Consider the following 19,018-nt stretch of genomic DNA (forward strand, 5'->3'; position numbering starts at 1 on the left):
GCGGGCTCTCTTTTGGTTCCATATGAAGTTTAAGGTGGTTTTTTCCAGTTCTGTGAAGAAGGTCATTGGCAGCTTGATGGGGATAGCGTTGAATCTGTGAATTACTTTGGGCAGTATGGCCATTTTCACGATATTGATTCTTCCTAACCATGAACATGGAATGTTTCTCCATCTGTTTGTGTCCTCTCTTATTTCATTGAGCAGTGGTTTGTAGTTCTCCTTGAACAGGTCCTTTACGTTCCTTGTTAGTTGTATTCCTAGGTATTTTATTCTCTTTGTAGCAATTGTGAATGGCAGTTCATTCTTGATTTGGCTCTCTTTAAGTCTGTTATTGGTGTATAGGAATGCTTGTTATTTTTGCACATTGATTTTGTATCCTGAGACTTTGCTGAAGTTGCTTATTAGTTTCAGGAGATTTTGGGCTGAGATGATGGGGTCTTCTAGATATACAATCATGTTGTCTGCAAATAGAGACAATTTGACTTCCTCCTTTCCTAATTGAATACCCTTTATTTCCTTTTCTTGCCTGATTGCTCTGGCTAGAACTTCCAGTACTATATTGAATAGGAGTGGTGAGAGAGGGCATCCTTGTCTAGTGCCAGATTTCAAAGGGAATGCTTCCAGTTTTTGCCCATTCAGTATGATATTGGCTGTTGGTTTGTCGTAAATAGCGTTTATTATTTTGAGATACGTTCCGTCGATACCTAGTTTATTGAGAGTTTTTAGCATAAAGATCTGTTGAATTTTGTCGAAGGCCTTCTCTGCGTCAATTGAGATAATCACGTGGTTTTTGTCTTTGGTTCTGTTTATGTGGTGAATTACATTTATAGACTTGCGTATATTGAACCAGCCTTGCATCCCTGGGATGAATCCTACTTGATCATGGTGGATAAGCTTTTTGATGTGCTGTTGCAATCAGCTTGCCAGTATTTTATTGAAGATTTCTGCATCTATGTTCATCATGGATATTGGCCTGTAGTTTTCTTTTCTTGCTGAGTCTCTGCCAGGTTTTGGTATCAGGATGATGTTGGTCTCATAAAATGATTTGGGAAGGATTCCCTCTTTTTGGATTATTTGGAATAGTTTCAGTAGGAATGGTATCAGTTCCTCTTTGTATGTCTGGTAGAATTTGGCTGTGAACCCATCTGGACCTGGGCTTTTTTTGGGTGGTAGGCTCTTAATTGCTGCCTCGACTTCAGACCTTGTTATTGGTCTATTCAGGGTTTCGACTTCTTCCTGGTTTAGGCTTGGGAGGAGGCAACTGTCCAGGAATTTATCCATTTCTTTCTGGTTTTCTAGTTTATGTGCATGGAGTTGCTTGTAATAATCTCTGATGATGGTTTGAATTTCTGTGGAATCTGTGGTGATATCCCCTTTATCATTTTTTATTGCATCTATTTGGTTATTCTCTCTTTTCTTTCTTATTAGTCTGGCTAGTGGTCTGTCTCTTTTGTTGATCTTTTCAAAAAACCAGCTCCTGGATTTATTGATTTTTTGTAGGGTTTTTCGTATCTCTATCTCCTTCAATTCTGCTTTGATCTTAGTTATTTCTTGTCTTCTGCTAGGTTTTGAATTTTTTTGATCTTGCTCCTCTAGCTCTTTCAATTTTGATGATAGGTTGTCAATTTTAGATCGCTCCTTTCTTCTCATGTGGGCACTTATTGCTATATATTTTCCTCTAGAGACTGCTTTAAATGTGTCCCAGAGATTCCGGTATGTGGTGTCTTCATTCTGGTTGGTTTTGAAGAACATCTTTATCTCTGCCTTCATTTCAATGTTTATCCAGTCAACATTCAGGAGAAAGTTGTTCATTTTCCATGAAGCTGTGCAGTTCTGGGTTGGTTTCTGAATTCTGAGTTCTAACTTGATTGCACTGTGGTCTGAGAGACTGTTTGTTATGGTTTCCGTTCTTTTGCATTTGCTGAGGAGTGATTTACTTCCAATTATGTGGTCAATTTTAGAGTAGGTGTGATGTGGTGCTGAGAAGAATGTATATTCTGTGGATTTAGGGTGGAGAGTTCTGTATATGTCTATTAGGTTTGCTTGTTCCAGGTGCGAGTTCAAGTCCTGGATATCCTTGTTAATTTTCTGTCTCATTGATCTGTCTAATATTGACAACGGTGTGTTGAAGTCTCCCACTATTATTGTGTGGGAGTCTAGGTCTCTTTGTAAGTCTTTAAGAACTTGCCTTATGTATCTGGGTGCTCCTGTATTGGGTGCATATATATTTTGGATCGTTAGCTCTTCTTGTTGCATTGATCCTTTTACCATTATGTAATGTCCTTCTTTGTCTCTTTTGATCTTTGTTGCTTTAAAGTCTATTTTATCAGAGATGAGAATTGCAACTCCTGCTTTTTTTTGCTCTCCATTTGCTTGGTAAATCTTCCTCCATCCCTTTATTTTGAGCCTTTGTGTAGCCTTGCATGTGAGGTGGGTTTCCTGGATACAGCACACTGATGGGTTTTGGCTTTTTATCCAATTTGCCAGTCTGTGTCTTTTGATTGGGGCATTTAGTCCGTTTACATTTAGGGTTAATATTGTTATGTGTGAGTTTGATCCTGTCATTTTGATGCTAGCTGGTTGTTTTTCCCATTGGTTGATGCAGATTCTTCATTGTGTTGATGCTCTTTACCATTTCATGTGTTTTTGAAGTGGCTGGTTCTGGTTGTTCTTTTCTATGTGTAGTTCCTCCTTCAGGAGCTCTTGTAAAGCCGGTCTGGTGGTGATGAACTCTCTGAGTACTTGCTTGTTCACAAAGGATTTTATTTATCCTTCACTTATGAAGCTTAGTTTGGCTGGATATGAAATTCTGGTTTGAAAGTTCTTTTCTTTAAGGATCTTGAATATCGGCCCCCTCTCTCTCCTGGCCTGTAGGGTTTCTGCTGAGAGATCTGCTGTGAGTCTGATGGGCTTCCCTTTGTGGGTAACCCAACCTTTCTCTCTGGCTGCCCTTAGTATTTTCTCCTTCATTTCAACCCTGGTGAATCTGATGATTATGTGCCTTGGGGTTGCTCTTCTTGAGGAATATCTTTGTGGTGTTCTCTGTATTTTCTGGACTTGAATATTGGCCTGCCTTGCTAGGTTGGGGAAGTTTTCCTGGATAATATCCTGAAGAGTATTTTCCAGCTTGGATTCATTCTCTTCATCACATTCAGGTACCCGATCAAACGTAGATTAGGTCTTTTCACATAGTCCCATATTTCTTGTTGACTTTGTTCATTCCTTTTTACTCTGTTTTCTCTAATCTTGCCTTCTCATTTTATTTCATTGAGTTGATCTTCTACCTCTTATATCCTTTCGTCTGCTTGGTCAATTCAGCTGTTGAAACTTGTGCATGCTTCGTGAAGTTCTCGTGTTGTGTTTTTCAGCTCCATCAATTCACTCATATTCCTCTCTAAGTTGTCCATTCTCGTTAGCTTTTCGTCAAGTCTTTTTTCAAGGTTCTTAGTTTCTTTGCATTGGGTTAGAACATGTTCTTTTAGCTCATGAAAGTTTCTTATTATCCACTTTCTGAAAGCTGATTCTGTCATTTCATCACCCTCATTCTCCATCCAGTCTTGTTCCCTTGCTGGTGGGGAGTTGTGCTCCCTTGTAGGAGGAGAAATGTTCTGATTTCGGGTGTTTTCATCCTTTTTGCACTGGTTTCTTCCCATCTTTTTCGGTTTATCCACCTATCAGCTTTGTAGTTGCTGTCTTTCTGATTTTGGTAATTTTCAGTCCACAGCAGCAGAACCCATAAACCCCCTTTTCTTCCCCCCAGGTGTTCTGTCCCAGGGAGTTAGGGCTTTATGATTTTCTGCTGTCTTGCTGTTGTTTTCCCTGCCCACAAGGTGGCAGCCTAATCACACTCAGCCTGCAGAGGCTTCATTGAGCTGCTGTGGGCTCCGCCCAGCTTCCTTGTGAACTTCCCTGCAGTCCTGTTTATATGGGTGTAGTTAGAACTGCTTCCACTATGTTGGCCTGCCCCTGTAGTGACGGAGTCTCTGTAGTGGCAGGTTGCCTTGGTTACGGCAAATTGTCCTGGGAACTGCAGAGTGTGTCCTAATGGAGGACGCCCCTCCTCCACAGAGCTGGACTGACCTGGGTTCAGTTGTGTTTCCCGTGGCGCTTTCTTTGCCCAGGAATCTCCTGGCTTGACTCCCTGTTTCAGCTCCCCTTGCTGGCTTACAGGGGACTCAGTCTCACTCACTCTGCAGAAGGAGCCGCTGCCCCCTGCCTCAGGGCGCAGGCCGAGTGGCCACGCCAGTCAAACCAATGGCACTGGTGACCCTTGGGGCTCTTCCGCCTGTGAATCTCCTGGTCTGTGGGCAGTAAAAATCCGCTGCCCTGTGAGCCGTTGCATCAGCTGAAGCTGCGGCTCTGAGATTCGTGGCGCGTTTTTGCCTGGGAATCTCCTGGCTTGACTCCCTGTTTCATCTCCCCTTGCTGGCTTACAGGGGACTCAGTCTCACTCACTCTGCAGAAGGAGCCGCTGCCCCCTGCCTCAGGGCACAGGCCGAGCAGCTGTGCCGGTCAAACCAACGGCCCTGGTGACCCGTGGTGCTCTTCCGCCTGTGAATCTCCTGGTCTGTGGGCAGTAAAAATCCGTCTGGAAATGCGGCATCCACTCACCCTCTGCGCTTTCTCTCGGAGCTGCAATCCCAAGTTCCTCCTAACCGGCCATCTTGGATCCTCCCCGATGACCATATATCCAACAAAGGGTTTTAATGTAATTTGTTTTGCACCCATGCTGTTGATTGCTAAATGTAATAGTCTGAATGTGATGCTGAATCAATGTCTTTTTTTTTTTTTAAATGAAGTTTCAAAGTTTTTTATTGGAAGAGATCTTAGAGACGATTTATTGTTTTAAAAACATGTCCCTTAGGTATTGAAAAAAAATGAAATGTATCTCAAGATTGGAGATCTGTTTGAGAATTGTAGAATGAGGAGGCATCACATTAATTTTTAGGTATAAGTTTCTATAACAAGAGATAATTCACAATGGAGCTGCCTATTCCTTTAGAGGTGCAGCAAGTGAGGAAAGGGCTTGTTTTACCCACTCATGAACACCTAGCCCCTGGCTCTTAATGGCCAGCACACAGTCACGAGGGGGCTCCATGAATTGTACTCGTGTTCCAGGCTCAGTGCTGAGTGCTTTACATGAATTAACTACTTAAATCGCATGACAAATATTTCCCTATGATCTTATAGAAACGAAGGCACAGGAAGACTTTATCAGTTGTCTAAACTCATAACACTATAACTAACCTGAACCCAGGGAGTTCCCAAACCCTCTTCTTGAACCACCTTACTATGCTGCTTGTTTGGTGAGTGAATAATTGTAAAATAATTATAAAAACAGTTAATTTATAGATGTCTGTCTTTTTAAATTTGCTATAACTTGATTTTTCATAAATTATTTTCTAAGAGTGTCATATGTTATGTGTCTATTTCATTCATGACTTCTTACATACAGAATAGGTGGTATTAGCTCTGTTTTATAGTAAAAACAAATTATAGCCCTTGTGAGCATTTATTTGTTAATTTATTTACACACATTAAAATTATATATTAGGTATATATGAAATGCAGATATATTGTTCTTTCTTACTCATATTTTATAAAATAATTTCATTCACACTCTTCCTATTCTTCCTGAACACTTTGGCTTCATCATTATTAAAACTACTTTAAAGTCTTTTTTTTAAATTTATTTTTTTGAGACAAAGTCTCACTCCGTTGCCCAGGATGGAGGCTGGAGTGCAGTGGCACCACCTTGGCTCACTGAAGCCTCCACCTCTCGGGTTTCAGCAATTCTCCTGCCTCAGCCTGTCAGGTAGCTGGGATTACAGGCACACCCCACCACATCCAGCTAGTTTTTGTATTTTTTAGTAGAGATGGGGTTTCACCATGTTGGCCAGGCTGGTCATTGATCTCAAATGATCCACCTAACTCAGCCTCCCAAAGTGCTGGGATTACAGGTGTGAGCCACCACGCCCAGTCAAAGTCTTTTAACTTATTTTTTTCAGAGTATATCATTGTTACTTTTGTCGTAATTGTTTTAACCATTTAAAATCTCTGCAAATTGTCCTAAAAACATGTATCACACAACAGAACATCTATTCAATAAGACCCCTACAACTATGGTAACAATAGCAAGAATCCATGGTATTTGTTCCACAACCTGCTTCTTCCTTATCTTCAATTTAGATTGTCAAATGTTCCACTGCAGGTGGGTATGGTCAAGAAGCCTGTGTTCCCTCTTCTTTCATCTTCCAGGCTGGGATAAAATACCTCATCAGGAGGGGCAGTCCATGAGCACTTCTCATTCCCTCCAACACCAACTTGTAGAAATTAAATTCCTGGTGAGTGTGACCAGAAGTTAAGGGCTCTCAACATCCCCCTAGCCCCACTCATAGAGTGAAAGGTCTAGCCCAGGCTTGTCAGCCTGAGAACACCTCCTCATCCCTTCACTGTGGTTCACTTGTAGGGTGGAGTTTCCATGCTGGGAGAGACAAGCAAAGAAGACCAGAGGCTCCCTGTCCAGTGGTAGGAGCCATGGCTCAGAGGTTTTGTCCAGGAAGAGAGGCAGTCCATAAAATCATAGTGCTTGAAAGTTATTCCCCAAGGTACCCACTTTGTGTGAAACAACATGGAGAAATTCAAGTGTAGAAACTTGAAGAAAAGTTACTGCTAGCTGATCTATTCTATGAGCAATACTAAAAGAAGATTTTCAAGGAGAAAACAAGTGACCTTTTCAAATGGTAATACAAATCCACCTGGACAAACAGTAAGGGAATTATGTAATTATAAAAGACAGCATAATTGTATATATTTACCTTCTCCTTGTAACTTATTTTAAAAACAATAAGTATTTTATTGTTTAAAAGAGTATGTATTTAATTGTATTTCAAGGCCAATAGCATATAGAAATGTATTATACTTAACAAGAATGACACAAAGAGAAAAGGTGGGAGCAAAGTAATATTGGAATAAAGAAACAATAGTAGATGTTAACTTGAACCTCTAGAAATAAAGAGAACTTATAACGAAGAAAGTAAAAATGAAAAGCTCTACAAATTTATACCTTTCCTCCTGCTTCCTTAAAAGGCATAAAATAATATAAGTTGATAATCATAACTTGATAATCAAGTGTATTATTGAGTTTGTAACATATTTAGATTTAATATATATAATAATAATAGCACCAAAAGAGGAAAGAGCCAGTAGTTATGGAGCTATTAGAGTAATAATTCAGTATCTCACAGAAATTAATTTAGCATAAATTTCAGGCGTCCTTTGGTAAATTATGTATATGATAATGTCTAGAACAGTTAATAAGAAAATAATGGGTCTCAAATCAATAACCTAGTCCTTTACCTTGAGACACTGGTGAAAAAACAAACTAAATCTGAAGCAAGCAGAAAGAAGAAAATGAAAAGTTTTGGAAAGTAACAGAGTGGAAACCAATGAAATAGAGAATAGAAGAAAAAAGTGGAAAAAGTCAATTAAATCAAAAGCTGTTTTTAGAAATGATCAACAAAGTTGACAAAGCTTTTAGTTAGACTGGCCAAAACAAAACAAAACAATTAAGAAAAGCAACAGAAGACTCAAATAACTAAAATCATGAATGAAACAGGAGGCATCACTACTGACTTTACAGAAATAAAAAGGATTATAAGGTAATACTATGAACAACAGTATGCCCACAAATTAAATTATACAAAATAGGCAAATTCCTAGAAAGACACAAGCTACCAAAACTATCTCATGAAGCAATAGATCATCTGAGTAAAAGTAACAAGTAAAGAGATTGAATTATGTATTTGTCTGTTTTCATGCTGCTATGAAAAAATACCTGAGACTGGGTAGTTTATAAAGAAAAGAGGTTTAATTGACTCAGAGTTCCACGTGGCTGAGGAGGCCTCAGGAAACTTACAATCATGGCATAAGGCACCTCTTCACAGGGTAGCAGGAGAGAGAATGAGAGCAGAGTGAATGGGGAAGCCCCTTATAAGGCCATCAGATCTCAAGAGAACTCACTATCATGAGAACAGTATGGAGGAAACTGCCCTGTGATTCAATTATCTCTACCTGGTCCTGCCCTTGACACATGGGAATTATTACAATTTAAGGTGAGATTTGGAGGGAGATGCAGAGCCAAACCATATCAATTATTAATCATAAAACTACCACAAGAAAAGCACATCCCCAAATGACTTCACTGGCTACTTCTTCCAAACAGCTAGAGAAGAATTCGTACACGTTTCTTACAAACGTGATCAAAAATAGAAGAGTACAATTTCCCATTCAGTTTGAAGTGGTATTAAAATGCTACCAAACCCAAAGACATCACAATTAAAGTGTATACCAATATGTCTTTTGAAGAAGAATGCAAACATCCTCAAGAAAATACTAGCAAACCAAATCCCAGAAACATATACCAAAACTTACGTTCATATGAAGTGGGATTTTTCCTGTGAAAGAAAGTATGGTTTAACATGTGAAAATCAATTAATGTGAAACACCATGTCCACAGAATGAAGGACAAAAACCATATAATCATCATAATAGACATGAGAAAAGCATTTGATAAAATTTGATACCCCTTCCTGATAAACATAGTCAACACACTGAGAACAGAAGGGAACTTTCTCAGCCTTATAATGTCCTATGAAGTTTTATTTTGATATAATTTTAGACTTACAGAAAAGTGGCAAAATAGTTCAAAGAGTTTTTGTACAATCTTTCCCCAAATGTTATTTTAAATTTATTTTCTTTCGTCTGAGCTATTCAAGAGTTAGTGACAGATATAATGGCTCTTTATTCCTAAATAATTTAGTGTGTATTTCTTAAAAAGAAATTATTTTACAGTGCCACAGTGTATTTGTGTAAAGCCTTTCTTAGGCTATACACTTTTTTTTTCTAGTTTTTTATTTCATTTTTTAAAAAATATTTCAACTCTCATTATAAGCTCAGGGATACATGTGTAGGATGTGTAGTTTTGTTATGTAAGTAAATGTGTGCCATGGTGGTTTGCTGCACAGATCACCCCATCACCTAGGCATTAAGCCCAGCATAACTTAGCTACTCCTCCTGATGCTCTCCCTCCTCCAAACCCCACCCCAACAGGCCTCAGTGTGTGTTGTTCCCCACCATGTGTCCATGTGTTCTCATTATTCAGCTCCCACTTATATGTGAGGACATGTGGTGTTTGTTTTTTGTTTCTGTGTTAGTTTGCTGAGGATAATGGCTTCCAAGTTCCAGTTCCATCCATGACCCTGCAAAGGACATGATCTCGTTCCTTTTTATGGCTGCATAGTTAACAGCTGAAATTCTGTATCGCCTTCTTGGAGGGAAAACATTATGTAACAGACTCTTTAGACCTGTCCTTGCAAGAGTAACATGGATATGTGTCTTTAAGAAGCAAATATTAATGGGTAATATCTGATTTTTCTATGCCTATCTACTTTATTGGGAAATGATAGAAGGTTGATTCAGGACTGGTGGAACCCTTTGATGTCATTCTTGAAGCTCTTTAAGGTGAGGAATTGGAGCACACTGTGTTGGGACTACTTACTTGTGCATTGTCCCTGAGGTAGTAAACATTATTCACAAATTTTAAAATGTTCACACCATTATGAGATCTTGATTAGTATATCCCAGAACTAAAAGTCTGCATATGGTGTTTGTTAGGAAATAATGCTTACAAGGACAGAGTTATTTACAAGCCATCGTTTTCCAACTGAATTAATATAGAAGGAACTCTTAAAATATGTTAAAGGCTCCATGGAGCATATGAAGTCTTGAGTTTCTTTTTAAGTCAATGTAAATATAATAAAAGCACTCACCAAAGTCATGAAGAACATTTGTTATCATTTTGAAAATAAATAGTGGCAATTATTGTATTTTAATTGAGGCTTGCTCTACCTGAGTTCATGATTGAAAGTGAGATTCCTGGAATAATGGATATTTCATAAGAATCATGAAACTACTAAATTTGATTCATTTTTACATGACTACTTGGAAAAAATGTCAAAATCAAAAAAAGACCAATGTGTCATCTGTATCCAGAATAGAGTAAGATGAATGAATCAAAACAAAAAAAATTAAAATATTTAGAAAAAAAAGCCAGACCCTCAAATACTGATTAGTATTGTAAGTTTTTCATGAACTCAGACCAATACTAATCAATTAACGATTACTATGAGTTGAAGGTATCATAGAAAACCCTGAAAGTTCATAAATGTTTTCATTTTTTTGCCATCTGAAAATAATCTTTCCATGAGAAAGTGGAATATGTATGTTCTGGATGTTTGCAACATTCTATTGACCAGTATTTGTGGACAGTAGTATAACTATATCATATGACAATACAGCTATCATGAAAAGTAAAGACAAAGGGTTGCATGCACTATTTATAAGTCATTTATAAGTAAGTAGACTGTGTTGTGTGGTACTCATCCCATTGACCTCTCTTATTTTTCTTTTTTAAATTTCAGTTTGTATCTTGTATTATGGAAATCATTCAGTTTTTCACTGGAGAATAAGCTGAGTTTCTTGAAGTTGTTGGATAATTCAGTTTCTTTCAAGTTAGGTTTCCTTTTTGTGTTAATCTTATAGAAGGAGTGCTTTAACCACACAGCTCAACTTAAAAAAAAAATACTCTAAATGGGATGACTGCTTGTGGCAATGACCAGGAGAGGAAAATCTGGAGTGGATGGTAGAGGAGGGAGATGATAAATATCAATTATGACCTTGAGACAAGTCGCAGAAGTGAAATCTGGGGCTGTTAACTCCTATGTGTTAAGTCCTTTATAGAATTGCAGCTGCTCACTAACATGAAGAATTGACAATGGATTGAGTTTAATGTAGGGCACAGTGATCAGAGTGGTATAGGGGTGAACTATATCAGCTGTGATGCACCGACCCATCCTCTCACACTCTCTTCTCATCCCAGTCGTGGCAGTGCTGGGCAGTTCAAAAGAGGCCAGGACTCATCTGTCTTATAATATGTTACATTGGGTAATATAAAACCCGTATCTGCATAAGAGAGTACAGGGTTTATGGCATTGGTATACTCACTCTGTAACCTGGCCCCCTGGGCCTCTCAAACATGCTGGGCATGTTCATGTCTTAGGCCTATATACCTGCTGTTCCTTTTGTTACTTATGCTGTTTCTCCAGATATCCAGGCGACCTCCCCTTACTACTTGATGTCTTTCCTGAAATGCCACCTAATCGATGCTATTTCTGATCCCCTGTGTCAAATTGCTATATTCTAAATTGCCAGCTCTTTCACTCCCTTGTCTCTGCTTCACTTTTCTGCATGAAAGTTGTGGTTATTTGATGTTCCATATGGTCTACAGTTTTGCTTATTACTTGCTAGGATGTTATATCCCTTGAAAGAGATATTTTTGTCTAACTGCTCAGTCTTCTCTAGCACCTCAAATCAGTGCCTGACACATAATGAGCCTTTAATAAGTATTTGTTAATTGAATAAGTCAAAACTGTGGAAGTGAACATGTTGGTTAAGCGTTATGCTCATTTTCAAGATTTTTGAGATACGTTATAGAATTTTCCTCTGGAAGTATTTGCAGTTCCTCCCACTCCTTCAAGTGTTTATCATGCCTTTCGCCTCCTTCCAACCAGGTGGAGTCGGGATTTTTAATCTTATCTCCACTAACAGGTATAAAATGACATCTTTTCTAAATAAGCAGTTTTAACATTTCAACTGAAAAAGAATATATATTTAGATAATTATTTTCACCACATTTCATCTCGTAGTATGTGGGCTTCCTTGAGCTGATGAAGCCTGAATTAGTGTTACAAGAAGTCAAATGGATTTGGTGTCTACTATGTGGTACTCACTGTGCTACAGTCTTTACAGGTGTTATCAGTTAACTCCATTTTTCAGTACATACTTATGATATAGGTCATATTATTTTCATTTTAAAGACCAGGAAATACAGTTTAAATATGTTGAGTGGCTTTTTTTTTTTTTTTTTTTTTTTGAGACAGAATCTAGCTCTGTCACCCAGGCTGGAGTGCAGTGGCACGATCCTGGTTCACTGCAACCTCCACCTCCCAGGTTCCAGCGATTCTCCTGCCTCAGCCTCCCAAGTAGCTGGGATTACAGACATATGCCACCATGCCTGGCTAATTTTTGTATTTTTAGTAGAGACTGGTTTTTACCACATTGACCAGGCTGGTCTCGAACTCCTGACCTCGTGACCTGCCTGCCTCAGCCTCCCAAAGTGATGGGGATTACAGGCGTGAGCCACCATGCCCGGCTGTTTAATGGCTTTTTAATACCAGTTTATTAGGATACATGGCTCTGACAGTTGATTGATTTGAGGTTTCTTCAAATGATGAATCAGTGTGTTAGGATCAAATTAGGTTCGTAGATGGTTCTATATTCTGCCAACGTGGACTGAAACTTTCTGGTGCTATATGTCTTTCCCTTTACTCTTTCTGACTGTAAGTCTGATTAGTACTCATAAATGAAAAGTCTCAGGCCCTCTTCCACTTTTTGTTGTGAGTGAAAGATTTCTGATATCAATTTAGAACAACTTGAAACTTTTTATTTTGAACACGTTAGATTGAAAGTGGAAGCAGAGACAAGCTCTTCATTTTCGGGAAATAGCCTAGATGTGAAGAAAACTGCTCTTTTCTGTTTATGACAATGAGTAGGGAACAGTTTTTGTGCACTTTGTTTTTACATGAGACTGCTTGAAAAATTTTCTAGGGGCTTTTTCTTTTAAATGGTGGGTAAAAGGAAGCAACATTTCCTCACTTTCCAGTTTACTTGCTTTGCAGTCTATGGAATCCTTATAACCTTTTAATAGATGGTCACAGATCAAATTAATTTATAATTTAGTATTATCATACAATACAATAATGTATTTATGTATGCTTAGTGTTTCAAAGATTGTCCCACATATTATCATCCCATGGACAGATGCTGAATTTCAGGTGTGGTATGATTTTATGATAAGCTGCTTTTTACATAAAGAACTCCAGCAGCATGTTCTAGGGTACACAGCAGCAGAGATGCATTGATGCAGCTTCGGTTACTTAGTCTCATACAGAATGGAGGCATGACCTGCAAGTTAGAAAACAACCATATGCATGTGTGTGAAAAGAGAGCAATGTTCTATGTGCACAGCTCTGGGCTGGATGCTACTAGACACAGCTACTGCCCTCAGTAGAACTTAACTCCAGTGGGTAAGAGTGACTTGCACCCAAATTATAAAATCAGAGGATTAGAGATAGGAAAAGAAGAGCACTGAACACCAAAATATGTACAAATTGGAACATTTAAAACTTTTACCCATGAGGAATTTACCCTGATGTCACTTATGTGAAGTGGATTAAATTTTAGTTTTCTAAAAAATGACCTGACAATAAAAACAGGCACATAGTACAGTAGAATGGAACAGAGAAATCAGAAATAAATCCAAATACTATAACCAAATTATTTTTGACAAGGAGAGAAAAACATACATTGAAGAAAGGAAATCCTCTTCATAAATGGTGCCAGGCAACTATAAAACTATTAATACTAGAGAAAAACATGGAGGAACACTTCAGGACATTGGTTTAGACAAATACTCTATGGGTAAGACTTCAACAGTGCACCCAACAAAAGCAAAAATAGACAAATGGAATTTTGATACTTAAGTGATTCTCCTGCCTTGGCCTCCCAAAGTGTTGGGATTGCAGATGTGAGCCACTGTGCTTGGCCCCATAATAAACTTGTTTCTAAGATCTACTTCTTTTCTGTTCTAGCAGAACGAGAGCCTGATCTTTTTTTTTTTTTTTTTTTTTTTTTTGAGATGGAGTTTCACTCTTGTTGCCCAGGCTGGAGTGCAATTGTGCAATCTCGGCTCACTGCAACCTCTGCCTCCTGGGTTCAAGCAATTCTCCTGCCTCAGCCTCCCTAGTAGCTGGAATTACAGGCATGTGCTGCCATGTCTGGCTAACTTTGTATTTTTAGTAGAGACGAGGTTTCTCCATGTTGTTCAGGCTGGTCTTGAACTCCTGACCTCAGGTGATCTGCCCGCCTCGGCCTCCCAAAGTGCTGGGATTGCAGGCATGAGCCACTGTGCCCAGTTGAGCCTGACTTTTTAAATTTTAAGTTCCAGGGTACATGTGTAGGATATGCAGGTTTGTTACACAAGTAAATGTGTGCCACGGTGGTTTGTTGCATCTATCACCCATCACCTAGGTATTAAACCCAGCATGCATTAGCTATTTTTCCTAATGAAGAGCCTAATTTTTAAAAATATAAACCCATAGTACCTAAACCTCAGATTCCTCAAAATACATAATTCAATTTAAGCTGCATGCCTTTGTTGTGTGTGTGTGTGTGTGTGTGTGTGTGTGTGATTTTGCTGCAGAGTTTCCAAACCAATGGTGTCTGTGCACTATTTGGAACTCTCACGGGTTTTATATACACTTTTTTTTTTTTTTTTTTTTTTTTGTTGTTGAGACAGTCTCATTCTGTCACCCAGGCTGGAGTGCAATGGTGAAATCTTGGCTCACTGCAACCTCCGCCTCCTGGGTTCAAGTGATTCTCCTGCCTCAGCCTCCCGAGTAGCTGGGATTACAAGTGCATGCCACCATGCCCAGCCAATTTTTTTTTTTTTTTTTGTATTTTTAGTAGAGACGCAGTTTCACTGTGTTAGCCAGATAGTCTTGATCTCCTGACCTTGTGATCTGCCCACCTCAGCCTTCTAAATTGCTGGGATTACCAGTGTGAGCCTCTGTGCCCCGCCCAGTTTCCTTTTTACTTGTAGCAGAATGGCTATTGGGGTGGCATATTATAAAAAGGAAAAAAAAAAGTTAAATGTATTAATATCTGATCCCAAAATTTCTGATAGAAGAGGAAATGTGTATGTTTATAAACAGATTTAAAATGCTGTTGAAACATAGCTGGGACTTCAAGAATTTAAGTGTCAGCAAAAACCTAAGCAAGAAAAAATGATCGTTAAATATCTTTGTTAAAGAAATTGTGTTTGTTTTGAAAAAGCAGGTAGTGAGTAGAGGGAAGAGGATAGAACATGGGAGAGGACAGATGGGAACTAGCAAGGTAGAGGTGGGCTGGGCTGCACTATTGTGGAGTGAAGGGCTTGTGGCTCCCTTCCAAGTTATGAGATCAAAGAAATCTTAGGGAACAACCTTTCTACACCCACATCTTTAACAAAATCTCCTGTGCTCAAATGTGCTTTTTCAGTTGTCTTACATTTGGGAGTGAGGGTTAGATGAGGCACTATGTCCAGCTCTATCTCAGATTAAACTGCCAACCCCAAACTGAGAGGCCTTCTTCACCATGATTGGAAAAAGTGTATCAGAAGGGATCAGTCAGTGACACAGCATGTTCTCAGCTCTCCCTGGAAAACCACCCAAATGTCATAGAAATGTAACAGAAATCTCTGCTTAACCTACTTTTTCTTTTGGGAGGGCATGCAGTTTAGCTATTTCAGTATTTTGTTTTGTTTCAATAGTTGATTTTAGCAGAGCAAATGAGTCCATCATGCATTAGCAAATAAAGTCAGCTGCAAAAGTGAATTCTCAGGAAGGGAATGGAGACACATGCTAGAATTCTTGTACTGTTCTAAGTTTGTTATTATGTCTCATGTGGAAGTCAGAATGTCCTGGAGACTCACTCCTGGTTTGGCTTTGAGATAAGCACTGGAAGATGAGCTAGAGATAAGGTGATGGCCAAAAATAGGGATGGTCTTAGAAAAATTGAAACGTTAAAAACAGCCTAAGTATTTTTTTTCTTTCTTTTTTTGAGACACGGTCTTGCTCTGTCGCCTAGGTTGAGTACAGTGGCATGGCATGACCTTGGCTCACTGCAGCCTCTGCCTCCTGGGCTCAATCATCCTACTATCTCAGCCTCCCAGGTTACTGGGACCACAGACACATGGCTAATTTTTGTATCTTTTGTAGAGATGGGGTTTTGGCATGTTGCCAAAGACAGTTTTGAACTTCTGGGCTCTAGTAATCCATCTCCTGTGGCCTCCCAAAGTGCTGGGATTACAGGCTTGAGCCACCATGCCCAGCCATCATCTGGTCCCTAGAAGAGACCAGAGTGCTGAGACCGGCTTGGTTATGGAGACCCCAACCCAGCATTGCTGAAGGAATTAAGAAACAAACACAAAGATACAGTGCAAAGTGGAATCAGTGGGCTAACAGCCTTCTGAGCTGAGATCCTTGAGCAGACGCTGACCCACGTATTTATTCTCTCTGAACAGGTGATTACTATCAACAAGCAAGTGTTCTGTGTTTTCTCGTAGAACAGAGATAAACTAGGCAGGCAGCTGGTGCCTGCTTACCACTGATCAAAAACAAACTAGAAAGTATTCTCCACAAGGGACCAATGGGGGCAGGATCACATGTCCCATGTTTAAAGAATTGGTTTAACTAGTGTATGTTATGCATACACTGTTCACTATTTTAGAATGCCCTGAGCAGTTTTCCGCTTGGGGGCCAGCTCAGTTTTCCTTGCTGTCATTCTCAGTAAACTATATAATCCATCACACACGTTAGGACTTGTCCCAACCCCGGATGAGCCAGAAGCACATAGCCTACCACTTCCATGCCTTGATGGATGCAATGTTGTCTGCCAACAAGTTTGAGCCAATCTTTCAAGATGCATTCTGAGTGGCTAACTGGGCCTACATTTAAAGTTGAGCCAAGGGGCCATTTGCTAATGAGGGGTCACCTACATGTTCTGAGTTCCCCCAAAACACATACCTTATTATTTGGGGGTTTTTCAGCTCACCTGCATCTCCCAGTCAGGGCTTAGCTGTATTGACCAATTAGAATTCAGCTGGGTTGACCAATTATAACTAAGTGAGTTTCAAGTTTCAATTCTCAATTGAATGAACAAACCTGACTGGGAACCTACGTGGGATCTTTGGCTAGAAAGCCTGAGCATTCTTTCTGTTCTCTGGAACAGATAATATTTAAGTTGCTAACATTTTGTGTATTTTCCTAAAACTGAACCAAACAACTCCTTCTGAAACATAACCCTGATATCAGGGAAGTCTCACAGCACAGCGCTAAACAATTTTATTCCTTTAACCAAGGCCTGTGGCCTAATCAGCAGGAAGTGCTAGAGTGCTTATCGCCCATTCTCCCTCAAGATTGAGAAAATGAACAACAACAACAAAAAGGGGATTTGAAACTGCAGAACCAGCCCAATGTGTTTCAAGTTTGTGAAATAAAGTAATGCATTGTTTTACTGTTGTCACGGACTCCTGGTTTCAAGTTATATTACCTGAGCATGCCCAGATTCACTCAGCATGCAACCACGGTGGAACCTAAGTGCTTGGACCAAGGAGCAGGGCTGAATTAAGCAGCAGACACTTTAGGGCTTAATCTGTGATCTGATCAGATCCAGCCCTGACATCACCTCATGGCATGAAGCAGTCAGATCACACCTCATTACCTTCTGTTTATAAAACCTGCCCCAACCCCCAGATCTGAGAGACAAATTTGAACATTTTTCCCATTTCTTTGATAGTTTACTAAAAATAAACCTTTCCCTTTACAAAACCCCTGTGTTTCCTTGTATGACTTTCCATTGCAATCATGCAAATGGCCTCAGTTGGGTTAGGTAGCGAACACTCCCAAGACTCAAAGAGCTGCAGCGCATCACTGTTTTGAGAGCCCAGCCACAACCAGACTGTATCCTGTTCTGGGGCCCGAAGGCCTTGCATCTCCACATCCCAGGACATGCCTGCTGACATGTCCTCATTTCCACCCAGAGGGCTGCAACTTTGTTCCATGTGCTGAATTCAGTGGTGCAGTAAGGAACAGGCAGTGCACCACACCAGGGAGGCTGCCCTCAGGACCAAGGGAGCCAAAACGCACACTCCTCAGTTTCTGAAAACCACTCGCCTGGGGCCACTGCCACTGACAGCAAACCTCTAAACCTTCCACACGAAGCAGGGCCACCAAGCATCTACATGTGCCTCCCTCCAGTGGTCCTGGGGCTGGCCTGTCCGGACACTGTTCTGTGTCCTGAGGACAGGCTCTCATATCACTCATCACCCAAGCATGCTTCCCGGGGCCTGGGGATCATGCTGCCTCAACTGTTACTGCGGCCGTATGCACGCAACATCAGGAAGTCTGACAACAGGCCCAGGTCACCTCCCACTGGCACCCAAGCATGCCATCCAGGGTCCTGGTGATTGTCCTGCCCTACTCACCATAGCCTGCACCCTTGCACACCATTGTAGGGCCTAAGGACAGGAAAACAACATGCCTCCCTAGAGAGAGAGCTTTATGGTACTCTGGCATATATTAGAGAAAAGTACTAAACCAAGTCAGATGGTTTGGAATGTGGTCTAAATATTAATGCTACCAAACTGCGGAGGAAGTAACTTAATTTTGCTGATTTTTCATTTTCTTTTACTTTATTGGTTAACAAAGAAACCATTATTTGCTTCTGTAATGTTTCTGTAAAGCAGAGTTCTGCAAACTATGGCTTATGGGTGCCGCCCTGTTATTGAAAATAAATATTGATGGGAACATAGCCACACCTGTTGGTTTGTGTATTTTCTGTGTCTGTGTTTGTACTACACGCACAGCTGAGTACTTGAGACAGAGACTGTAAAACCTGCGAAGTCATAAATCGTTACTAACTGGTATATTACAGAAAAGATTGCCAAGCATTGCTATAAAGACTAAAACCTTATTTTATGATAAAAAGAACTGCAAAAAATAAAACTTAATCAGAAATAAGAAGCCTAGTAAAATACATTGTATTTTCAGTTCAAAAATAATTAAGCAGAGTTATTCTTTTTTACTGTGAAGTTACTGCAACTCATAAAAATTTATTTTATTTATACCTTTGTAGGAATAGATCTTGGAAAAAAATATAAAGCATATCTATATGAACATTTCACCTAGTATTCTGTAGTCTCACCTGGTCTTTTGTGACGTTTCAGGTCAAGTGAAGCAGCAGTGCTCGGCAGCACCATGCTGTATTGTGAAAGGAGGCATTTGCCATCTGATTGGATCAG

The sequence above is a fragment of the Aotus nancymaae genome, unplaced genomic scaffold (genome assembly GCF_030222135.1).
Source record: "Aotus nancymaae isolate 86718 unplaced genomic scaffold, 86718_ANA_hifiasm-v0.15.2.pri h1tg000007l, whole genome shotgun sequence".
Lineage (NCBI taxonomy): Eukaryota > Metazoa > Chordata > Mammalia > Primates > Aotidae > Aotus > Aotus nancymaae.